General features: G+C 37.3%; 1 long non-coding RNA gene across 1 annotated transcript in view; it reads left to right on the top strand.

Moving 5' to 3' along the window:
* Positions 1 to 9,204: 9,204 nt before the first annotated feature.
* The window catches only part of LOC133773760 (uncharacterized), a 117,077-nt gene continuing 99,505 nt past the window's right edge, over positions 9,205 to 26,776 (top strand). The window contains exon 1 of the long non-coding RNA XR_009867967.1: positions 9,205 to 9,425. This is a non-coding gene — a long non-coding RNA (uncharacterized LOC133773760). The remainder of the gene's footprint in view (positions 9,426 to 26,776) is intronic.

Here is a 26,776-nt window from a genome sequence, read left to right as displayed (position 1 = left end):
TAAAGTGAAAAGTCAATGATTATCATGACTTGAATAATTTTGAAGAGAAATAAGAAATAACAGCAGAGGTGTTAGAAAAAGAAGACCCAGATCTTCTGTATATAAAGATAATTGAAAATGAATCTTTTTGTGAATGGGATGGGAGAGGGAGTGGGAGATGGGATGGTTGTGAGTGGGAGGGAGGTTATGGGGGTAAAAAGCCGCTATAATTCCAAAGTTGTACTTTGGAAATTTATATTTACTAAATAAAAGTTAATAAAAAGAATGCTCATCAGAAGCTTCCATGAATGTGGTACAGTCCTCCCCAAAGTGTTAAAAGTAGCTCTGCATTGGCATTTAGTGTGTCACAGCCCTTGCTTTCTCAGTTTCAATCAAAGTAACCCAAGAGGCTAAGTTCACCTTATGTGTGATGTCAGAAGAAACAAATTTCAAAATCAGAATGAAGTAGGTAGGTATTCAGTGGTGTTATTCGAGGATCATAAAATAAACTCCAATTTTATAAAAAACATTTTCTCTCAAAGTAGTTATAGCGCCTAAAATTTTCAAAACTGGATACCAGAATAGGATAAGCATTTTACCTAATTATATTTATTCTTACTGGTGCTGTCTAGTAGAACAGTGTTATTGAAAATGTTGTTTAATAAAATCACTCAAGTAAAACACTGAGCAACAGAAAAGTAGCAAATTGTTCTCAAATTAATTTCAGCACAGAAACACAGCAACAAACAAAAACAAAACAAAATTAGTTATTATAGTTTTGAGAATAAAATTAAGAGGTAAGTGAGAGCATACCAGGGATAAAGTTGTAGATGAAAGACAAATGTGATACCTTGAATAAATAGATAAGGAACAGGAATTAAGACTTGGATGGGAGTTTGATTAGGTTGTTTTCAACTTAATTCCTATGGATACTCTTTTGGTCATGCAGAGCTGATAAAGATATAAGAATTGCTGGATCCTTTCTTAAAGGTATCATCTGAAGTTCAACAACCATAAGAGATACATGTGGTCAGATTATAGCAAGATATCACAGAGGGTGAATGTTGACATGGGTAGGGAGAGAAAGGAGGAAAAAATAGGAGGATAGAAGAACTCTCATTTGGGTGGTAATGAGGCCATCATTAAGTGGTGGATCTCTAATGTTATGTCCTAATGTAAGACTTCTAAGTGGTATCTAGAGCCTTGCTAACAAATCAGCAATATAAGCGTCACCTAGGAGATTGTTAGGTATGCAAAGATGCAGACCTACAGAATCAAATCTGCATTTTAATAAGGTCCCATGTGCTTCATAAGCACATTAATTTTGAAGAAATATTGCTGCTTGGTGTCAAGGTATAAGAGCTCAAAGAATGTATTGGAAAGCAAATTTAAACTCTTAATAAAATCATTGTTCCTGGATGCAAATGGAATGTTGTTATTTTAATCTAAGACTAGCAATATTGATAGTTTGTTTTAGTCAACTGAGTTCTAACAATATCTGCTCATAGGTTGCATGTTATCTACATTGATGTGATCAAGGAAGCATTGGAAATTGAGAGATTTAACACAAGGAGACCACATCTCCCTTTCTCACATGCTGCCAAAATAACAACAAGAGAATGAAAACCAAACTGTTGAGTGACTCTGCTCCCTATGGATCATATCCATATTTGGGAAACACTCTGTCTCCCTTGGTGAACCTTTACTTACTTGTAGGAAATGTGATCGTAATGCTCAAACAACAAGACAGTAAACCAAGAAACATTAAAAGCATTTAAGCTATTTGGAGGTAAAAATCTAGGTTCATCAGCAGATTTGTTTCCTAAAGAGTTCCACAGAACGAAAGAGGCAGCTTCTCAAGCACAATCCACTGCCTGTGATGTGACCACACATCCTGGTTGTGCTCATTGTAAATTCAGAAAGGCTGGGAAATTTCCTGCTCAGATAGCTCTCATTTTCATCTGATCCCAATTTTCCCAACCAAGACTCAGACCACCCATGGCAAACCAACAAATTTACTACCAGAAGTTAGTTTTATGACACAATTTGTGTATAACTGTGTGAAAGACATACATTTCTAAGCACCCCTCTCTCCTTCAGAACACAAATGTTTGAGACCAAGTCACAAATCTTAATTTAATAATATAGTCACATGTCCAGGGCATAAAACATTGTTACTGCCATCATTGTGAAAGTTGGAAAGGCAGAGACTTGGTGGTGCTCTTATATTGTGATCTTCCTGAAATCATAATGTTTTCCAGATCTCAGTTTTTGAGTATGTATTTTTTTTATTTGAAAGACAGAGTTACAGAGAGAGGTAGATACAGAGAGAGAGGTCTTCCATCTGTTGGTTCATTCTCCAGATGGCCGCAATGGCCAGAGCTGGGCTGATCTGAAGCCAGGAGCCAGGAGCTTCTTCCAGTCTCCCACGTGGGTGCAGGGGTCCAAGCACTTGGGCCATCTTCTGCTGTTTTCCCAGGTCATAGCAGAGAGCTGGACTGGAAGAGGGGCAGCTGGGACTCGAATCAGCGCCCATATGGGATGCCGACTCTTCAGGCCAGGGTTTTAACCAACTACGCCGGCCCCTTGTGTATGTATTAAAGAAAAACAATATTTGTACCACCTTTCTCATTGTAGTTTTGTAAATATCATACCCAGTAGTGAAAGTTAAAGAGCTTTGAGCCATGTCAACTGTAAAAGATCGTTATTGGTAAGTGAATTTCTGCAACAAAATTTTAGGATGTATAATATGTTATGTATTCTGGGATTAATTAATAATATGTAATTCAGGATGACCAATTCTGCCATCAATAACATTCATTGTTCAATAGATTTTCTTTCAGAAATCTGAATGTAGAAATTGACCTTTTTAATGTAGAAAGAAGTATCTTTATGGAATAAAAGCAGGGACTTTTTAAAATTCATTTTCATGGTATTGCATAGTGATTTTTAAAAGCCCCATGGGAGGATTGGCTCTGTGGTACAATGGATGAAGTCGCCACTGGGGATGCCATATCCCACACCAGAGTGCTGGTTTGAGTCCCAGCTACTCTGCTGCCTTCCCAGCTTCCTGCTGATGGATCTGGGAACGCAGATGATGGCCCGTGCCACGTGAACGGAGTTCAAGTCTCCTGACTGCTACCCAGACCAGCCCCAGTTGTTTGAGCATTTGAGGAATGGACCAGTAGATGGAAGATCTGCAGCCCCCCTCATTTCCCTCTCTCTCTCTCTCTCTCTCTCTCTCTTTCATCCTCTTTCCCTTCCTCTCTGCCTCTTTCTTTCAGTCTGATTTTCAAATAATGAGTAATTAGTACAGCTTTTAAAATTCATATAGATAAAGCTTCAAAAGATTGAGGAATATAATCTAATAAATAATTTATTCATCTTATTTTATTTTCATTGCTACCACATTAAGTAACTTATTTTCTCAACCATTTCCTTTGTAACTTAATATAGTTAATCACTATTATCCACTGTATTTAGGATCTATGCATTCAATTTTTTACCATAAATACAAAAATTTCAGCCAAAATTAGAATGTTAGTTCACCAAATTTTAATATCAATATATTTTGATTAACTTGAACATTGTGTTTTAAATTTTGGCAAAAATACAATAGTTTCACTATCTTTTCACTATTTTTTATTATGACATTTAAGTGCTTTTGGCTCTTAAATACACTACATGACTTCTTTTATAATTATTGAGGCATTCACTTGTTCAACAAGTTTATCAATACCTATGACATGTAATGCAGTGTTTTAGTCACTGGAGAAAAAAATGACAACAGCATTCTCTCAGGAGGTTTATACTCACACGGGAAGGGAGAAATAATAGACAAGTAACTAAACAAGTGAGATATTTTCTGATATTTTCTGACAAGTCCTATTAATAAACAAAAAACATGTAATGAGTTAGATAGGTAGGTAAGGAGATGTGCTTCCAGAAGGAACATTTTTCTGAGCACTGACACTTGAAGAAATATACAAGTAAGAAGCCAACACATTCAGAATGAGGGGAAGGGCATTCTAGGCAGAGGAAACATCTAATCATACCTTGCAGAATGTCTGAAACACAAAAAAGGCCAGTGTGATTACAGTGCTGTGAACTAGGGGTGGATGAAAATAAGATCAGTGTGTTAAACAGGAATGACAATAGGGTACTGAGTCTATAGATCAGAGTAATGAATCAGGCTAATAAAAATACCATTGGAAGCCATTGGAGAAGTCCAAACAAGAAAAGGGCATAATACATTTTCTGTATTAAAAGCCACCTGCTTTTTAGAGAACATATTGTGGTTGAATTGAGCGCATGTATGGAATCGAAGTTGAGATAGAAGATGATTACCTTAATGCAGGTGAGAGATCCAGTTGTTCAGATGTGCACAGTAGCAAAAATGATGGTAGGAAGTAATTGCATTCAAGATCTGTTATGAAGATAAGCCCCAGCATATTCACTCAGCCACAGCTATGCAGAAGAGAAAAAGAGGGAACCAAGAGTTATGTCCAGGTTTCATACTGAGTAATAGTTTGAATGGGGGGTCACTAACTGACTTAAGGAAACAGTGCAGAGGAACAGAATGGAGAAAGAAGAGAGGCAAACTCAAGAAAATGAGAAAGCCATGTGACTTGACAAAATTTATTATTTCTGTTAGTTCTTATATGCACAAACCCCTGGAAGAGGAAGAAGCTATCTAAGAAAACTCTAGATTTTCTAGAATTCCTTTAGAATATCATGACCATTTCTTTTAGGCCAGGGGAAAAGAATCAAGTCCCTCTGAGGATGTTAGTGGAAAAAAGGAAGAAAGATTTGATCCATTCCTTCTTCATATCCTAGGAATATGTTAATTCCTTTGGAAGTTCTCCCAGCCATTGGACAATGTGGAAGCCCCACTGAAACCTAAGTTTTACTGGAATATTTAAGAGGTTGTGATGGTAAACTTACGGTACTCAACTTTAAGTGATTTTTAGCAGGATTTGCAAATTATGAAACAATGAAATATTTTCATGTGGTTTCCTGTATAAAATATGGGATTATAAAAGAAGGCTCTTCAGGAACTTTGAGGTTTTGCCTTTTAAAAAAAATGAAGTCTGCTAAAGGGTTTTAAATGCGGGAATAAAATAATCAGGTTATCCCTTTAAAATATTCATTTGACTGCCACTTTGAGGAAGGGTTGTTGTAGTGGAGATAAAGAAGTAGAGTGAAACAAGACCAGAGACAAAGGAGACCATTAACTATGATGCTAGCTGAAGCAGACGTACCAACATCCGTGGGACATCTGAGAGGAACAGTGCTGTGCGATCTACATTTGGATGGTTGGAAAAAGTCTGAGTTGCAGACAGAGATGGGAGACTCACTGGCAGAGAGTTGTAATTGAAGCCCTGGAGGTGAACAGGATGCCTGAATATCTGTGCAGTGACGGGAGCACAGTGCGTGTGGGATTCTGAAAAATGCAAATGTATGAGACAACTGGACACTCGGTTCACAGAAGAGAAGCAGAAGGCAGGGAAAGATAGAACAAATAGAATTTGTGAGGTGCAAAGGAGAGAACACTTCGGAGTGGTCAATGCAGAAATGTGTTCGAGAAGCCAAATGATAAGAATGCAAATGTCATGGGCTCTGGCAGCAAGATGCACTTGGTGGTCTTGTCAGAAAACAGAATGGAGACCAAAATCTGGTTGATAGGTAGAGAAATGAGAGCAAGGAAGTCGAAATAGTGAATATCACTAAACCTTCCAAGAGATCTCAGGAAGGGGAAAAGACGAGATCGGGGACCTGGAACCTGTGAAAGGAACTCTCAGATTTGAAGAGAAGAGAAGAAATTTTTAAAAGCTAATAAAAATGAATTAGTGCGCAGGAAGCTGTTGGCAACTTCAGAAAGATAGAAACATCTAAGAAAACATTTCTGACTAGGTAGAAGGAGTAGCCATCCATGTACACAGTGAGTGCTCTGCCTTGAACAAGTTGAAGAACAACTTTTCCATTGTAATGGGGAGGTGTGAAAAAAGGATGAATCTACACTTTGGAAAGTTTATTGGTTCTCATGAGATTTAGGAGGCAGTGCAATCTCACGAGAACAAGGGGGTAGGAGAGATAAAACACTAGATTAAAAATTTATGGAAAGTGATAAAAAGAGCCGCACAGAGAAACATAGATCCTCAAAACAGCGCCGTGTAACTAGTCACGTCTGGAGACTAGCAGCTCAGGGTAACATCCTTCATAGACTTGTGAGAATTTTATGCAGCAGCTTTTAGAAAGCCTAGTTGGATAGCAGGATCGATCACAAATTGGATTCTGACTGGTGAGATGGATGGGGGCAAGGGTAGGCTGCAGAAGAGAAAAACAAGCCTATGAAGTTGAGGCCGGACACTGTAGGAGACTTTAAGCCATGGATGCTAATAGAGAATGGATTATGGGAGCAAAGGGAAGGAAAAAGGAAAGAGGCTGATAGATATGGAGAAAATGGATTAAAAAATACTGGGGATACCAAAGAGGTTGAAAAGCCAGTGATAGAGTTGGAAGAATTGACGATGGTGTTTGGAAAATAGATGGCTTAATCTTGCAGTTAAAAAATGTTCTGAGCTCTAGAGAATGAGCCTGTGTGATGAGAGTGGAAGAACTGAGGTCAGTGAACTGAGATGTTAGATTGTTGACTATATTGCCCTCGGGAACATTCAGTAGACCAGGGTATGGTAGCACTCAAAATGAAAAGGGAATCTGAGAGTCAGATGTCTGGTCTCCGATGAATGAGGACTGAAGAAGTTCGATGACTGCAGAGAGGGCTTCAGGCAACGCATGCCAATATTGGAACCTGAGTGTAGCCAGTATTAAGTGTTGGATGTGCTTGATTGAGACCAATATTGCGGAGAGTCTGTGGTCTCACAATAATTTCCCTACTGGTTTTCCGGTGTCAGATTGACTTATTTAGACTCTATTTTGAAATTTTTAAACATGTTAACATTATCAGATTAATTTCCATTCTAATGAGTACTGGTGAATAGCTCACTGCAAAACTGAAAAAAAGTCATTTTCCTCACATCGTCTATGATATATACATTAGTGTGCATTTATAAAAATGATGAGCTCTTGCCCAGTCCTTAAGATATTTACAATAGAGTAGAAAATGTATTTGATGAAAATATGGATGACAGAATATAGTTGCATATGAGAGAGTAGACCCAGAAGTATTCTCCACAGTGTGAAGTGATGGATAATGTAGGAAAGTGAGTACCACTTATGAAAAGAAAAGAAGAGGACCAAAAGTTACCTTTAATTCTACCCTGGACCCACTTAACATACCCTAGCTTAACCTATTAAAAAGTCTCAAGGCAGCAATGTGTGCCTTTGGAAACACCAATGAAGATGTAGTCATACCTTCCTTCCTTCATTACCTCCAGTCTACAAACAAACCACAGGAGGCTGGAGGCAGTGAGAAGTTCATTTTAATTTGTATGACTCAGGCTGTAGGATGGGTTTACTTCAGGAAATTCTGTGTAGATTCTTGACATTTCCCTAGCTGAGATGGAATTTTGGACACCATTTTTGAAAGGGCCCAGGGCTTGTCTTACCTCAGTATTTAATGAGTTTCAGACTTTCACCCAGGCTTATGGCCCAAACTGGTGTCCTGGGAGAGTGTGTTCCTTCCACGAAGGTGGCAGCTCCTATGGTTGCAATGCCCCTTCCAAAGCCTCTTGTAGGAGCCCAGTTGTAAATATGGGTTCACAGCTGCCCGAAATGCGTATATCCAGTCCCATGTGGACCACTTAGTGGTATGATCTGAGCCTCAAACATGCTTAGATGACCACAGTACATGCTACATTGCTGCCAAAATGTGTTATACCCAGCCTGATTCACCCAAGCTGAAACTTGAGGTGGGATGCAAAATAAATGGAAGTAGCTGTGAGTCACAAGCCAGCGAGCCTCATTTCCTTATCTGTGAAATGGGGATAACAAAATAATTCTCTAATAGTTGCAGTGATTGAACGAGATGAGGTGAAGGGCCCACGGGTTACCTGGGTACAAAATGAAGGTACCTGTAAGTGACATCTATTATTATTTTGCAAGGCAACATACCTAGTTGAAAAAGTAGACGTGAAATCTGTCACAGATAAGTTCAAATCCAAGCCTTACTGTGTTATTAATATATCTGAGCATTTGCCACTGACCCTGTAGGTTGCGATGACAATTAAATCCTAGGAGAAAGTGACGGGCGTCTAGGAGGTATGGAGGGAAGTGCAAACTGCTGTTAATTTGAATGTGTCCTCCATTTACTTTGCACAACTCTCAGTATCTGTGTCAAGATAGTGGCTGTGAGAGCCCATCTTTCTCACTGTTAACATTGGAAATAGGGGATTTGGTGATCTCTGAGCTAACGTAAACCTCTGAATCATTGCAAATACACTAAAGATGCTTTAAGGAATCAGGGGAAATAAATAATCTTGGGGTAACTGAAAAATAGCTGATGGTTTTTGGACACTCTGCCTCACGGAAAGAGGTAAATTAAAGGATGGCTTCGAGTGGAAAAGTGCATTTCCTCTCTATCCTGAATTAGCTGAAACCCCCTTTTAAATTAATTTGATATTATTGCCTTTTAATGTTTTCCGGTATCATTTTCGCCCTGCTCTCTCCAAACTATAATAAGTTCTCAAAAAAAAAAAAAAAAATGAACTGTGTCCCTGGTGTCACTAACAAATGATGCCGTCTATGAGTTTAGAACTGTAATAGAGCCTCTTTATGTATCAACATAAAATTTGAAAACTCATCATTGAAAAGAAAACCACATTTCTGTGCCTCCCACCAAGGCTGAGTTCCGCAAAGGAATGCGATGATAATTTACTTTCTGTCACCTCCAAAGTTAACCGAGGGGGTTGGAGCAAGTAATAATTTCCTGACAGGCAAACAGGCAAATCACAGAGAAAACTGCAGGGCAAAGGAATAAAAAAAAAAAGGAAAAAAAATCTTGAAAAGGCTGCGCTTCCAATCTCCTCCCACCAGTCTCTGTGAAGGATGACTTCAGCCCCTTTCTTAACTAATTCTGTCGCTGTAAAAACCTACAGTCATCCTTCCACACATGAAAGACAACTAACCTCAGAGGAGAACCTAGATGCTTTCAGTTTTAACTCTTCACCAATAGTGGAAAAGGCAGAATGCCTAAGCTCTGTCTTGGTGGCCAATAGGATAGCCGTGTATCTCTCACATGACTCGCTGCCCCTGTCTCACATGGGCTGTAATTTAGTTCAATTCAGAACTGCAGATAGTACAGCTTCCACAGGAGCGAGGGATGCCTGCACACAAGGGGCTGAGTTCCCAGTGACTTCCCGAAGCACTTTTCCGCCTTCCTCCGGCATGAAAACCGATTCTGCACCTGCACCGGGGACAGCCTGGCAAAAGCCTCTGCTCTTCCTCCGGGAAAACAAGGAACTAGAGCAGATGACCATTTTGAAATTGTAAGTATACCTTTCTTTCCGTCAAGTGTACTGATTAAAAATAGTTTTATGTTCTCAGCACCAAAAAATGTGCGGATTTTTTTCTAGCCTAGGCTTCTCTGTGAGTGTGAAAGGGCATTCAATGGGCAGGAAAATATTCCAGGGGTAATTGTTGCATGCTTTATTATGTTAAAGATAAAGAATTGAAAATAAAAGTCAGGCATTCCAAAGAGTAGCTGCAGGAGGCTGCACACCGGAACATTGCTCCAGTGAGCTGCATTGTTCCTAAGGATAAATGAAGGCACACACATATGTACCTAGTTCACTTCTTCTCGCTCTTTATGTCTAATCAGATTTGATCTGTCCCCAGGAAAAATAAAAGACAAACTTTGCCGACTCCCCTGACAAGGGCACTGTAGACTGTCCAGACATCTGACAGTTATTATAATGAGCTATGAAAGACTGCAAAGACACTTGGAGGCAAATAGCTCTTAAATTCTGAACAATGGCTTCAAGCCAGCGCTCTCCTTCTATTTATTTTTTTAACCACCTCTTTTCATTTTATAATAATGATAGAGACTGAGTTGTTCTCAGTGTTTTCCTCCACAAAATGTGAAATGCAGTCCTCGTGGCAGGGAAGGTGACTGACGTGTCCAGTGTTTAGAAGGAAAAGACAGCTTTCTGTCTTTGGATCCAGCCTTCCGTGTATAAAGATTTTTTTTTTAAATTCCTAATAGGGTGGAGTGAGGATGTGGGGGTGGGGAGGAAACACGGGGAAGCTTCTTTATAGAAGAATGCTAGAAGAATAAAATAATCTGCGGTTTCTTGTCCTTCGTTAGCAGGCAAAAGATATGGTTAGCATCTAAGTTGCGTTCACGGTTCAGATTTTTTGAAGGAGTTTCAAATAGAAGCGGCATAAATCAGGTTTTTTTAATTTATAAAATAATTGGAAACAAATGGGAGAAAATGTTTCGATATTACTGCTTTCTTGTAATAGCCAGCTAGGGTAATCTAGCAATGCCTTATGCCTTTACTTCCAGAATCATCCAAATCCTTAAAAAGTTATAAGCTAAGTCTCATTGGAAATTAAAAGGCAAATCAAATCAGTGTGATTATGACTGATCAAGATTTTGAAGGACAATGCCTCTAACCAAAAGAGTTTGTAAGAAAACAATACCCTCCCCATTCTTAAGAGAGAATATTAACTCCATCAATTATTGAAAGGAATTATTCAAAGGCTCCAGACATAACTAATTATGGCTTAAAGAGAGCTGCCAGAGCAGAGCTTGTGTGCTAATTATAAAAGTCCGAGACGTTAGGATTCATTTTTAAGGAGGGACTTGGACACACATTTTCGCATAATCTTTTAAAAATACACCATTTTTTTTTCTTTGTCTGCTCTCATGTTATCTACACCTCCCCCCACCACCGCCCACTGTGTGCTGAGACACCTGAAGGCTAGACATAATGATCAACAGAGCTCCAGCCTGTCTGGACTCCGGCCAGGTTTTTTTTTTTTTTTCCCCCTTCTACAATCAAGGAGCTTGCACGCAATGCATGCCGAGCCTATTCCACTGCTATGTGCAGATCCGGGATGGAAGTCTTACACATACTGCGGAAAGATTAAAGACAACAATATCCCCTTTCTCTTACCCTAGACAGCCTCAATTTTTAACCCTTTCACTACTTTTGAAGCCAAGACGTCTTCTCCGTTCAAAGGCGGGTCTCAAGGGACCGTGCAACTCCTGCACCATATTATACAGATGCACATGCCTCATTTGGTGGAGAAATCTCATCTCAGCAGATCCCATCGGGGTATTTTAGGATTAACAGCGTGCTAACTAAACAAAACCTAATTTGCTTGTGCAGGGGTGGCATTTTTGAATGAACTTAAACTGTATGGAATCTGGAAAAAGTCAAAGGTCTGTAGAAAGGTTCTTGCAAATCTTGCAGAAGGTTATATACCATTTCTGATGATGCTGTTCTTTTAAGCCTAACCCTCCAACACACACACACCACACACACACACACACCCAAAACACACTCAAGATACACGCGCGCGCACACACACACACACACACTGAGCCCAGCGATTATATCATTCTATCACAAGAGAAATCCAGATTAGCTGGTGATGTCATCATATATAAAATTTTGCCTTTGTGGGCAACATTTTCAATCACCTAATCGCCAGTGTCTGTTGGGTGTGTGCCCATAGGAAGTTCACATGTTGGCAGGGTTAACCGACACCCACAGGAAAGGAGTATTTTATTTGTAGCTCTGTCTCTTCAAGATGTGTTTATGGGGCAGTATGGGTGTGTTTATCAAGATGTATGTAGTCAGGCAGAGTTTCCTCGTTCTAGGAAACCTTGTCAATATGCTGGTTGACCATTTCAGAGGTGACTCAATTTCAGTCGGAATAGGGTATAGAAAGGATGAGCATTTTGAAATCATCTAGATAAAAATGCTACAATAGCAGTGTTTCTTATGACTTGGTGTTTCTTATTTTCTGTTTAAAATTTTGGAGCCCTTAAACCCTTTTTATTATTAACTTGTTCCTTAAGGGAAGAATAATTTTGTACAAATAACTTAGAAATAATATTCATTTCATGTGCTTTTATAGGACCACATCTCCGAATTGCATGATAGTTGGGTTAATTTTTTGTGCTTCCGTACACTGTTTCTATTTATTGTTCAACTCCATGGGTCTTACATTATGTAATTACTCACCAAACAAGTGTTCATACTTTTATTAACATACATTTTTAAGCACATTATTTTATGTTTCTTGAATCAAATAAAGTTTAATACCCTGACCACGACAGGGTATTGCCACACTGGAATTGTAAATATAGGATGACTGTGTACACATACTACCTCTCAACTGCCAAAGTTTTATATATAATTGAAATTAATCTTCACTAACGTAGAATGAGTACACTTACTAGCTCCTATATACCATGTGTTTGATTCATGATTTTTTGAATTTTAAAATTTGTTCTTAATACTTCTCTATTCTTACATCTTAAAAAGGAATTAATTTTCAAAAGATTTCAGGGGATGTGAGTGTGAACAGCACTATTTATATGTCAACACACAAAGTAAAGAGATTCATTTTGCCAGGATATTGTGTTACTGTTTTAAAACAAGTGAAAAAAATATTTCGTTCTTTTTTGCTTTCATGTTGCTATACAGCTTAAAGAATTCACACATTTTGTACTTAGAAAAAAGTCAGGTACACAAGTTAGGTGGCATTCTATGAGCTCACAGGCTGCTGTGAGCTAATAAATAACTTTTTCGAGAAATTCTTGGGCCCGACACTACAATTTTTACAGACAGTTTTTCCAACATATAGTGGAGTTCTTGCCCCATGATGAATTATCTAATTTCTTATCAAAGATAAAAAGTGAGTTAATAGTTGGATTTAAATTTCACCACTTTGCAAGAACAATACAGGGCACTGCCCACTAGGGATACAGGTTCCTAAAAAGGCATCTTTCAAAGACAAGCAGATAATGGACTTGATTGAAATAGTTGAACTACGTAACGCCAATTCAAGAACAAATGGTTTTTCAGAGCATAACAGAGAAAGAACAGTTCACTATAGTACAGTTTATTCTTCTTACACAATGGTAATGATTTATTTGAAATGGCATAACAACCATAATAGATACACAAAAACAACGAATGAATATCTTATGTCAGAGATATACAAAGATTCTTGCATTCCATATATTAGAATATTCTTAATCCAATTATTATTTGAAGAATTATTTAATACTTATACTTAGGTAGAACATATATTGAGGTTATGATCATTTTTGTACATGCATGCATATTTAGTGTATATATGTGTGTGTTTAATATATTTAAAGGTCCTATGACCTGAAATAATTGCTGTAATTATGTAATAAACAGTGTTTTTTAAAACACTCTAGAATATTGACACATTTTAATACAATGAAATTTAGATGGCAGTGTCAACCAGCTATGTCTATGCTGTCTGGCAGAGAGATATGCTCAGATACTGGATTCATAAATGTATTGATGTTGGAATTATGACAAATGCCCCTTAATCATATAAAAAACATAGGAGTCTATTTCAGCCAACAGTATAAAATAATATATGTATTTTTAAAAACCATTCTGTTCCTGACCACCATGAAGACGATTTCTATAAGCAGACTCAACACTCATAATCTCTGTTTATGAAAAAAAAAGAGAGAGAGAGATTGGTGTTTTTGAAGCTTAGCCTTTAGGCACAAGGCCTGAGTTACTGTGGGCAGATGCCTGAGCACTGTGCATAGAACTCAAGTCAGTTGATAAAAGAAGGGGAACTGGTTTGTCTGCTTCATGCTTCAGATTTTGTTCTCCGCCCCCTCCCCAACACACACACACACACGCACACACGCACAGAAGCCTACATGCAGACAACACTTAACATTAATCGAGGGAAAACTATCCAAGTTGTTTTCACAATTGCACAGTTGTCAAAAGCTGCACGATCCTGTTGACACCCTATGCAGGAAAAGTGTTGGGAAAGTGATTGAATGTCTCACTGTCTGAAACTCCGTCAAACTCCGTGAGGGGCTGGGGTCAAATGGGCTCACGAATCCCAGATAGGAAATGAACTGTGCATTGCATATTCCGAGGTTGAAAAAGAAACATTTGGGATGTTTTACGGTAAACAGATTTTGGTTTGATTTTTGGCACACCCTTTTAAACATGAAGCCTGCAGTTCAGCTGAAATAACTTTTTATATGTATAGCTAAGACCAGATGGCCACGTGCTCCTTTCTTATTTAGATGAGACTTTTCCTTTCAATAACATCTTTCTTCCTGACCTGCTTAAAAATTCCAGCGAATGAAATCAGCACAGGATTTTCAATTCTAATTGCCCATGTGCAGAGGAAGGGCCAGTAGAGGAATCACTAGAGGCATTGTAGAGGGCCCTGCCTCAGTTTGGTCTTTGTGTCTTATCCTTTCTAGCCGATCTAAACTAATCGGAAACATTTAATTTTTATTAATATTAATTTAGCTGCAAAATTAGTCAGTGATGAAAATTATTTGAGTTGGCTGTTTCTGTCATTCCACCACAAATAGCCAAAAATTTTCACTTGTACAGTCATTCACTTATACAATCTCAACTGGCTGGTAAGCAACTTATTGGTTAAAAAATACATTAAATATGGGCATAATGGTTCAATGATAACACTAACTTTATTGACCTGTCCTTAAATAAATCATCATTATTAGAAGATACTCCAATATATGCTTTTTAAATTTACCATGAAAATATTCACCGTCTAAAATTCTTGGTTCATTATATGTATAGTCATTTTTAAAGAAAAATATTTTTGCTGGAGATTTCGTTTGAACTTGATAAGTGAACTGTATCAAGAATGGAAGCTGATCTATGTGTTCAGTGTAGCTCAGCAAATTCTTTATGCTATGGAAGTCAGCATCTAGGTTTCTCCCTTTTCCTCCTTTTTGACAGATTCTTGACTCAAAAAATTATCCTTATAATTTATTACTGAGAGAACCCAAGGTGTTCAATTTTTAAAAGCTGAATTCTCAGTTGGTAGAGATGTTAGATGAAGACAAGTTACCCTGATGCTGATGTTGACACTAATGAACCAAAGGTACATCTGCTAAAAATAAGAAAACTCCAAATTATGCATATCATTAAAAGATATCGAAGTGGCCTCACAGAGTCGCTATTCTTTGCTTATTCTTCTTCAAATAACCCTTATCTCAAGTAAATCTACTAGTTGTCAAAAATGTGATGCCACGTGAAAAACCACACTAATAGTATGGTTTGAAAAACCATAAGATCAATTAAAATTTCTTTGCATCAAAATTACACAAAAGTTAAATTGTCTTAGCCCAAGGGATTAACAACTATGAAAACATGTGCGAAATCACCAGCATATGAACTCAATTCATTATGAGTTGTAAACTTTTAAATATCTGAGATCGTATATAGATACGGATATGCAGGTGTCTGTGAGGCAACTTATGCTACCAAAATTTGAGAACACCCTTTATGCCTTTAAGTGCCTGTGTGGATCAATACTTCTCATCCTGGATGATATCCCCTCATTCATGAATTATAAAAATCTATTAGAAAAATAAATATATAGCAACGAGTTAGCCAATTCTTGTACTTCTACCCCAAATGAGTAAAATGTTCTGAAGAACTTCAAAAAACCAAAGTATAAACAGAAACCTCAAGCACAATATGGAGTCTAAAGCTTGGCTTTACTTTCAAAGTGATAGATTTTAATTAGCAATGAATCAAATCCTGTAGACAGGTGGTGACAAACTATGGAATCTTGGGAAAATTTATTGCAGTTACTTTAGCATTATAATTTTAGACGTCTGAACTGAGAAGCAAAAGCAGAATTAAATAAGGAATAGAACCCTGAGCTACTCCCATTTTCCTCTTTTGCCATATTACTCTAAAAAATATTTAGGCAGGTCTCAATTCTTCAAGATCACAGATGATCAGAAATATTTTAAGAAATATTTTTAAAAGCCTATCTCTGTGTGGGGTCATGGGTGAGATTCACCACCCTGCCTGCCTTCGTGTATCCTGACTCTTTGGGTGAACAGCACAGGAGAAATTCTATGCAGTTATGGAAGCTCTGCAAGATGTCTGCCCACCACCTGGTCCTCCTTCCTGTCCTGCGAGGCTGTGATGATCCGTGGGAGGCAGATCTTTGAGAAGCCCAGGCCCTAGGACTTCTCTGAGACACTGTATCTGACTTCCTGGGACACTGTATCTAGTTGCAGGCTCCTCCTAAGGGGCCTTTGCACAGTTGATGTTTCTCACCGGGCCTGCTAAGTTCTCAGCCATTCTGCTTACTAAGGACTTTGCCTCGCCCCTTAATTGCGTGGCCTGTGGGTCGCACCGAGAGCTGTTTTGTTTTGTTTTAATTTTATATTTTTAACTGTAAAGGGTGTGGGGTTAAAGGGCAAGGCATGACATCTGAAGGATAAATGCAGAGGGAGATGCAAACGTCTTTGGCCTCCTGAAAACAGGCGGTGTTGTAAAGGGAGTAACGCAGTTGCAGGGAGTCTGATTGGGCAGCTCTCTCTTCTAGCTCAAGGAGTGAGCGCTCTTGAGTGGAAGGCGACTCCCAGCCAGTGCACTTGTGGGGCGTTCTTGACTCATTCTTGCGGTTCATACTTGATTTGATATATTTCCTGTGAGGAATTTACTAGTTCGACTTAAAGGGACCACTTTTTTCAGCAAAACACAAGTAGGAACAGAGACCACGTCCACACGAGTGAGAGTATAAATTGGATCAGATCATGTGAAATTAGGAGGCCATCTCAAAGAATTGGTTCTAGATATCTTCATCATACATCTGGGTTATCCAGAAATCCATATGGAAGTGTACACCTCAGTGAGGTAGGAAACCAAAAGTAAACGTTTCTCTGAGGATTTTAATTATAAATCTAAGTGTAAGATGCATACATAAAGCAACATTTCACTCTTTTGTGTAATTGATTGCACCTTACTATTAGGCATCTATTATTCAAACATTATTCAAAATATCGTGGGAGAAATGAAAGACTCCACACTACTCAGGTTATTATAACCCACTTCACAAAGTGCCCCTTGCCCTGAAAGGAATGAACAATTTAAGCTAAGGACAGTGACTGTGAGGAAATTCATTCCTTGGTTAGTCTGAGGACAGAAAGGGGTTAATTTTGTAAAGCTGTGGGTGCAGGGGAGGTGGTGGGTGGGAGGGAGCTAGGCAAAAAAAAAAAAAAAAACAACAACAACAACAACAAAAACTAGGCTGCTAGTGATGTGGTTGTATTTATGGATTATACTACATGTTGAGAAGAGGAAAATCAGAGTTGTAAGATGACGCTGCAGGGGTCCTCTGGACTTTTCACTGAGTCTAAAGTCTGTTGAGTCCATGGTTATTAAGGTCTGGTTCTGACCTTTGCCCTCCTCACTCCTCCCTGTTCCAGGTGCAGCATTTTTGCAAGTGCTCTGCTTTTATTGGACACTGCATGCAAGCCTCATAACATTAAAAAAAAAAAAAAAAAATCCAGTGGTTAATGCTGGCCACACCGTTTTTAAAAAGTTTTGAAAAGCTCTCCAAGTTTTACACCCACCTCATAAATGGTGCATATAACTCCTCTCCATGATACAGCTTCAGATATTAAAATACAAGTTGCATTTAAACCAGATTGGTATATTTGCTGTTATAGTGAATTTTGTAAGAATATACCTAATACAGTGATTTTTATCTAAATGAATTATCTTTGATATGGCCATAGAAAACTTTATATAATCATTTCTTTTAAATTTTCCTACTAACACTCTAGAAAAGGAAAGCCATTCAACAAACATATCCACTTTTCTACCACCAAGGTTCAGTGTTTTTTAATATTGTGCTCTATTTATTCCAGGCCATTCAAATTATATATACAGTTGAAAAGCCCAATCTCCGTTCCATTTTCTGATTTACCTCTAGCTATAGAAGCAATCAGTATCTGAACAGGTGGTAGAGCATCTTCTGTTTGTTCATTTATACCCTTTAACAGTGACATATATCAAAAACAATTCTAAAAAAAAAGTATTAACTATGAGATTCCAAATTAATAATAAAATTTATCTTAATAAGTAAATAAAATTTAATAAAATTTAGTTTAATAAAAATTTATCTTAAAATTACTGGACTTTTTGCAAATGAACATACTCACTGAAAACTACTTACTTGCATATTTTTAGTTTAAAAGCCGTAATGTTGATTAATATTGATTTAAATTAAAAGACTCTCCTTCCCTCAGTTGATTACCTTGGTTGTAGGAACTGAGAAAATATATCTCCTACCTCCCTTTTATTCAAATTCTTTAGAATTGAATCTCTTAAATTTTAACTCTTTTCTTAATATACAAGGTTTTGTTAATCTGATTGAAACATTATGTTTTAGCACTGTCTCAATTTCTCCCATTTTATTATTTTTTATAAATGGACCTGTGTTACACTTAGCTTCATGCCTGTGTATTAATTTTTGTATTCCGCCTTTTTGTTGTCTATTTTGTGTTGTTACTTATTTATAAATATTCTGAGAAACCACACAGATGGCGTTGAATTTGGTTTGCTAAGATGATATAGGCAATAGCTTAGAGGCATGAACATTGACTTTAGGATGGTTTTTGCCTATTCATTTGATTTCCCCTAAAAAAAAAAAAAAAGCATTTCTGAAAAAGTGTACTGAAACCAAGATCCTCATTTGAATAAGTATTACTAGATATTTGCATAAACTATGTGGTGATCATTGCCACACAGACCGACCTGTTAACAACACTCCTGTCTGCCAGGAGAGCCATTCTGCACTAGCTCCTTCACTGTCCTGTGCTTTCCCAGACTTCATCCGCAGAGAGAACTTCAGTGGTACCCAGAGTAGATGGATTTTTCCCATATAGTTCCCTTCATAATTAGATTATTTGGACAGCAACATATTAAGTCAACGTAAATCTTAATTCAAAAGCCTTAGTCCCTAAAGGAAAAGGTGCGACTAAAGTACCTTGGTTAGATACCTGAGCTTGCTGCCCACCTAAACTATTTTCTACTTGCATTTATGTGCTACATATTATTTCAGGATTGGGCAGTTATATCACATTTACTCCAGGCAATGATTGGGCTAACATGGTCTAAAGATGAAGACAGATGAGTGTGAAAACTCCATTTTTTTTTCCCAAATTCAAACCAGAGTACATTGTAGTCCTTAGTAAAAATAATTCCTGATCTTTTATGCTAGATGTACATGAGCAAATAAAAACCAATTAAGACAATTTCAACTATGCCATTGCTTGGGGTGTTATAAGTTATTTAAAACTGTTTCTCCTGTAAGTTTTATATAACAAATCATTTACTCAAAATCATCATGTCTTTTCTATAAAATACATTTGAGAATATGGAAAGCTGCCCTTTCAAGACTCATATTATAATTTGGCCGGAAGAACTGCAAATGTTATCACTGAATTATTGTTGAACTTATTCTTTATTTTCTTTTTCTCTGTCATTTGTCATCTTCATTAGCCTTTAAGCTACCAGTATTATTCTCCTCCAGATTATTAGAGTCAGCGTCATATATTTGGGTTTTGTTCCTTATTGTTTCTCTAAAACTCTGGCCAATTCAGCTATATTTTTTCAGAATCCTTGGCTATTTTTCATTATGGTAATACAGTAAATAAGAAAATCACAGGATGAGGAGTTAGAAGATAGGTCACTGAATAGTTGGGTATCTCTCTTTGGACCTCACTTTCGTAATCAGTCTCTGGGCATTGTAGGGTTCATAGACTTCCAGGGATCTAGACCATGCTTCTGCATGGTGAACTCAGAGTGAGTCCCTTACCAAATACTGACTTGTAAGCTCTCAAAATATTCTCCATACATATGCCAAGAGGTCCATCTTTTTTAAGATTACGATCTTCCTTGCACTTATTCTAGATTATCCTCTTTAAGTATTTCATTTCACTTTTCAAGCTCCTTCATATATAACTTTGATTTCTAAATGTGACTTGTATTGAATAGAATCTGCTGACTCTTCATTGGAATTTGTGGGTTTCCTGTATGAAGTCTTCCATGTAAAATCATACAGCTCAAGGGGATTTTAGGTAATTCAGCTAATGCATTTTACTCACAAGTCAAGTGCAATCATGAAACAACATGGTCATTTATTTGTAAAGACCTTTGTTGGGGGGCGGGAATCATTCTCCACAACTTTGTCATGATGTAGAATCATTGGCTACCACAACAGAAGGGAGAATTCTCTGCAGGCGTCTTATTAATGCTTATGACTGAAACCACATGATGAGACTCTGGGAAGTCCCCAAGTGCTGACTTAGACGTTAATACCAAGAGTCACAGAGTGAACATCCTCAAGGTATTACCAGATTTATTCTATTTGAATTAGCTCTGCTGCTAATTTCATTATAGGAAACTGGGTTTTTGAGTGACTGTTGAGGAAATCTGCACACACTTTTACCCTGAATTTTATCAATTCAAGCTCATTCAGATTCTTTTTATATATGAGCAACTTGAACTATGAATTATTTGCTAATTCAGACTGTGATATAGATTGAACGAATTTGTAACTGGTGAGCACTTACTGAAGTCCTACCAGGAATAACTTCAATTTGAAATGTCTTAAGTAGAGATACTAATAAAATCCCCAAAATCAACAATATCATACAACTAATGATAGCCCATAGGGAAAATATCACATCAAGTTAGATAATAAACATAAAATGAATGATAAAATGTATTTGAAATATAGTTATAACTACATTAAGAATATGTTTCTAATGAAGTCTATACAAAAATATAACTAATTTGGTGAGGAAATGATAATCACAAGTATCATATCATGCAAAAAAAGAAAATTAGAGAACAATTTCTTTTTTAAAAAAATATTATTCATTTATTTGAAAAGTAGAACTACGGGGAGTGGGGGGGCAGAGAGAGGTCTTCCATCTGCTGGTTCACTCCCCAAATGGCCACAATGGCCAGAGCTGGACCAATCCAAAACCAGGATCCGGGAGCTTCTTCTGGTTCCCCCATGTGAGTACAAGGACCCAAGATCCTGGATCATCTTCCGCTACTTTCCCAGGCACATTAGCAGGGAGATGGCTTGCAAGTGGAGCAGCTAGGCCGGGCACCCATATGGGATGCTGGCAGCACCGCAGGTGGCAGCTTTACCTTTTCCACAGCACCGGCCCCAGAAACCAATTTCTCAAATGAGTCAATTTATCCACCAGACTATCTCTGCCTCTAGAGTATCCTATAAGCAGAATAGATAGAAATTGGATTCCTCTTGTAGCTATCCATAGAGTACAAAAATCAAACGTCATTGATCTAGCCATAATATGAAATAATAGAAAATTCTGTGATTTTATTCATCCTTTTTTTAAAAATTGTCAATTTATTCAAATAGTCATATAAGTGTAACATTTAGACAGGGGGAATGAAGGAGAAAATGTAAGCAGCAATAGATCATATTAAATCATAAATTAATTTCCTAGTTGAAAATGTTATTTGATGAAGATCAGGTAGACTTTCAGTAATATTTGCTCATTTCAGATCTGGATATTGTTTGTCATTGTAGGAGGACTGGATGCATCTATACCATAGACACATATTCATACATAATACATTGTCAGCAAAAGCATTTGGACTCAATAGGGAAAACTTTAGTTCTGTAATTACTGTCAAAGTTAACTTGCATTTTTGGATCTGAATTACAGTTGCAGCATTTTCTGAACCGGATGTTCAACTGCAAGAACTAACTTAAAAAACATCAGCCTAATTAGTATGTGTAAGATAAAATATAACATTTTATTATCAAAATGTGGATTCACTATGTTTTCATTTAAGGCAATTTTTCTTTGATCAGAGTCAAACCTCAGATTCCAAAAATTTGATGATATAGTTTGCAAAATAATGGGACGTTATTTAGGAGGAAAGACCCTCAGAGTTTACTAGACGACAAAGGGGAACCAAAGCTGTAGGCAACAAGCAAGTAATGCAAACGCTTGGAGTAAATTATGTGGAGTGATGAGTCTATCTCTTTCAATTTCATGGCTGCCTTCTTTAAAATGACTGGAGAAAGAGGAACAGAGGGTACCATGGGTCTATTTGATTCACAACAACATGAGTTATGATAAAAGTTCTGCTAGGAATAAAGTTGAGTTATTTGCTCTAATAAGAAACTTTGCACTTCCTAAAGAAGCACTTCACTCCTTTGTTGTTCAGTTGCCTCATAACAGCACCTATCTTGCATATCTCATAATAGTAAGGGTATTTATTAAGTGCCTCTATCAGTGAATCATAGTTCCATGTATATTGCACCCAATGTTCACCAAATTTCTGTGAGATAATTACAACCAATATTCTGTTTTGGAAATAAGGAAATTTCAAAAGAGAGTACCAAATAGTAAGTCCAAAATGCTGTACTGTCTATGGTATATGGTTAAGATTTGAACCACAGTTGAGATGTCATCCACATGTCCAGCTGCTTTGATTCATGGCTTTCCCCTGATTTTTCTATATGGAATAATAGGTGGGAGACAAATGTCAAGGTAACAAAGCATGTTTTAAAATGCAAGATTGTGTCCATTCTAGAAAGGATATCAGCCCCTTCTCATATTATCGTGGTCAATCAATACCTCGACATCCAGGTCAAATATCTCTAATGAGTTCCATCACAAGAAAGATTGAGATAAAACATATAGAAGCACCATGAGAAAAGCCATTTATTGTACTAATTTATTGAAAACTTCTGTATACTGAACTCTATTGAAATCCATGACAATAAGATTTGACCTGTGTGTATAAAACACTTTTTATTCCTGCATCAATTATACTCATATTTGTTTTATGAAATAAGTTTGTTCTCAGTCATATTTCCCTTGATCCATTAGTTTTATGTTTATCTCATTTACCTATTCAACATGTTATATTCTGCCTCAAAAAAGTGTATCAAATGATTGAAATTTTAAAAAATCAATCTCATAACATTTTAGTAAATATGCTGAGCTTCGCTACAGCTTCCTCCCAAATGAGTTTAACCACCAATAATCCTCACAAAGGGACCATGTTGTATCCAAGGGTAGTGCTGTCAGAGTCATACAATCTAGCTGTTTTACAATCAAGCTCAATTGTTTATTGACTACCAGCTCTGAGGAAGGCATGGGGCATCAACATAATTCATGTTCTCAAGGTTTAAAGAAGAAAATCTAGACAGTCTCACTCTTGGTTCAAAGTTAATAGAATCCGCATGAATTACAAAGATGTTCATAGAAATCTGAAAGTCTCATACCTTACTTGTTTTTGACATTTTCTAAAGTTTCCATGACACTATATGTTGGTTTAGTTGTAGACTTGGTTGGACTCACAAGACCTGTTATCTTGTGACTCTAAGCGTTAATCAACTGAATGTTTCTAGACTGAAACTCTGACTCAAACTTGGAGAAAAAAATATAAATCATTACCTGAAAATTTCCTTGTTAGTTCTCAACTTTCTAAAAAGAACAAATCATTCATCATTTTAGGTCAGATAGTAAAATTTGCTACAGAAACTCATTCTAGAAACATTAGAGCATTTTTTATTATATTCTATATCTGATAGAATTCCTACTGCATAGATTTTTTTCATTCACTTGAAGGTATCTTTGAAGATATCCACTATTTTAGAACTTGTATCTTGTGAGTCTATGTGTGATCTCAGCCTACTGTGGTAGAGCTTTACCTAAAGGTCAAGGACAACATAATAGCAGGGACTGAGAACTATTATGGCAATGTTTCCCTGGGCAGTGTTGCTCTTCAGTCTGGGAAACTCTTCAGTGAACTGGACATTGTCTTCTAAAGTCATGTTGACTATCCTGAAGAAGTTCCATTATTGATCCATGAAAAAGAACTCTAATTCGTCTTTCCAATGTTATTAAATACTCACTTCAAAGGCCATTAAAGAAACTCTTACTCTTAATTTTATAGTTCAGTAGTTATTCACAATTTTCATCTAGTTTTTGCTTTACTCTTCATAAGTGACTTTAGTCATTCATTGAAATATTCACACATCATCATGGATGTTTTACTATATAAATAAGGAGTGAAGGGAATGTTGACCAAATTGCATAGTTTGTCAGCAAGGTGAAAAGATAGAGGCTGGATCACTGTGTTACTTTAATTCACTACCTACTTACTGAGCTCTTGTTTAAACACAGAATTGCACAGACAAGAGAATATCAAAAACATGAGAAAAATTGATTCCTCACCCACATTGATTCATAACCAACTTAATTCACAACAAAATGTGTAAGTACACAAGGTCATTAAATCTCATTTAATTCAGAACACGTGTTTTAAAAATAAACTTCTGTATGTTTGCAGAACACTTTATCATTAAAAAATCTTAAATTTGAAGATAGCTAGCTTCTATGTCTGCACAATCCTAAATGAGCAGTATTTCAAAAACTTACATTTTCAAAATTATCCTGATTAAATAGTTTGCAAAAAATAATTGATGTTCATAGTGATGATCAGAGAAATAAGTGTCTTAAAGTTTTAGGTTTATAAAAGTGAATACTGAATTATGTTTGGAACAGTTTTGACATAAAATTGATTGACTGACTCTTAAATTCTTTGAGAATGGGAATCCAATAATTCATCTAATATATCAGTTCATTTTTATGAAAACATAGGCACTACTGTACTGGTATATGTTGTTCTGTGTACTTTGTAGGAGTATTTCATTAAGTCATGTGTTTCCTGTTTGTGTGTGTAGGATATAAAAAGGTGGTGTCATTATTAGTTGACTAGAATCCTATTTTTCCCAGTTCTTGGAGCATGCACCTGTCATGGGAGGCAGGAAATCGTAAAACAGGGATGAATGTCTCCTGTGCTGTAGTACAGTAGCTTGTGTCGTAAGGAGTTTGTTCCAATAAATCTACAGACATTGAGAAGGCCTCAGATATACTCCAAATAATAACTGTAACAACTGGGTCTTTTTTTTTAAACTTTATTTATTAAATATAAATTTCAAAAGTACAACTTTTGAATTATAGCGGTTCCCCCGCCATAACCACCCTCCCACCTGCAAACCATCCCATCTCCCACTCCCTCTCCCATCCCATTCTTCATTAAGATTCATTTTTAATTATCTTTATCTTAAAATTCACTCCTGTCATTCTCTGTGTTCCGGGATCCATCTTCATCAAAAGAGTGATGTCACTGAGGGTTTTAGGTAGGCACAGCATAAGCACAATTAACAAAAGTACTAATCACATACTTGGGGTCAGGGCAGCTCCACCTATGAGTGCCTCAAGAATATTCAAGGTCAAGACCTGGCTTCCCCTTGGGATGTATATCCTATACCGCGTAACCTATCCAACAGGCCCTAGTAACAAGAAAGTCATAGTCCCAGAACCATTTCAGAGCAGAAATGAGACAGATGAAGACAGAATCCCATCTGTAAACTATGATTTCTGGGATGCCTTCAACTTCTATAGCAGTCATAGCTCAGGGACATGATTTGAGAGAACTGGCCATCTGACCACCTCCAGCTGACCAGGGTGTTCTCTCACTTGTCACCTTTTGTTCCCAAAAGATTTATTTATTTATTTGAAAAGAAGAGTTACACACACACACACACACAGAGAGAGAGAGGGGGGGGGGGGGAGAGAGACAGAGAGTGTTTCCATCTACTGGGTCATTCCCCAAATGACTGCAATAGCCAGAGCTGGGCCAGGCAGAAGCCAGGAGCCTGGAAATCCACCCAGCTCTCCCATGTGGGTGGCAAGGGCCCAAGCACTTGCACCATCTTCTGCTTTCCCAGGCACATAAGCAGGGAGTTTGATTGGAAGTAGAGCAGCCAGGATGCAAACTGACACTCAAATGGGATGCCATGTAGCTGGCATACCATGTTACATTTAGGCATGTGTTTTTTAGATCCTTCTTCTCATCATTGATACTCATACTAATTCTATATAATTATATTACTCATACTAAAACTATATGCTAATACTCATACTAATTTCATCACTACTGCCATTATTTTCTATTTTTTTAAAATTATTTATTTTTTTGAATGGCAGTGTTACACAGAGAGGGAGAGACAGAGAAGACAGTAATCTTTCATCACTCCCCAAATGGCCGCCACGGCCAGAGCTGGACTGGTACAAAAACAGTAACCAGGAGCTTCCTCTGGGTCTCCCACGTGGGTGCAGGAGCCCAAACACTTGGGTCATCTTCCACTGATTTCCCAGGTGCATTAGCAGGGAGCTGGATTGGAAGTGTAGCAGCCGGGACTCAAACTGGTACCCACATGGGATGCCAGTGTCAAAGGCAGTGGCTTTACCCACTCTGTCACAATGTCGGCCCCTCTTTCTTTTGGGTGAGATTTACTATCTCTATCAATTAGTGATTTTGGAATTTTTTAAAGTTTTTTTAAACATTTTATTTCAGAACAGTTTTAAATTTACCAAATAAAAATTGTTATATATTTATACAAAGAGTTCCTGTATACCCTCTCCCATTTCCCCACTAGCATCTCAGATTAGTATCTTTGTCACAATGAACCATACCCAACTTCCCCTATTTTTTTAATCCAAACTCCTTTTATTCCTCTTTGCCTTCCCAGCCTCTAGTATTCAGCATCCTGTGTTCAGATTGTGATGTTTTGTTTCTAATTTTAGCTCCCACATAAAAGGGAGAAAGTACATTATTTGTCTTTCAGTGTCTGGATTATTTCACTCAAAATGATGTCTTCCAGTTGCATCCATATTTGCTGCAGATGATGCAATTTCGTTCCTTTTTACAGCTGAGTAGTATTCCATTTTATTTTC

This window comes from Lepus europaeus, chromosome 14, assembly GCF_033115175.1.
Source record: "Lepus europaeus isolate LE1 chromosome 14, mLepTim1.pri, whole genome shotgun sequence".
NCBI lineage: Eukaryota > Metazoa > Chordata > Mammalia > Lagomorpha > Leporidae > Lepus > Lepus europaeus.
The sequence above is the reverse complement of the archived record's forward strand: the minus strand, read 5'-3'. Positions and strand labels throughout refer to the sequence as shown.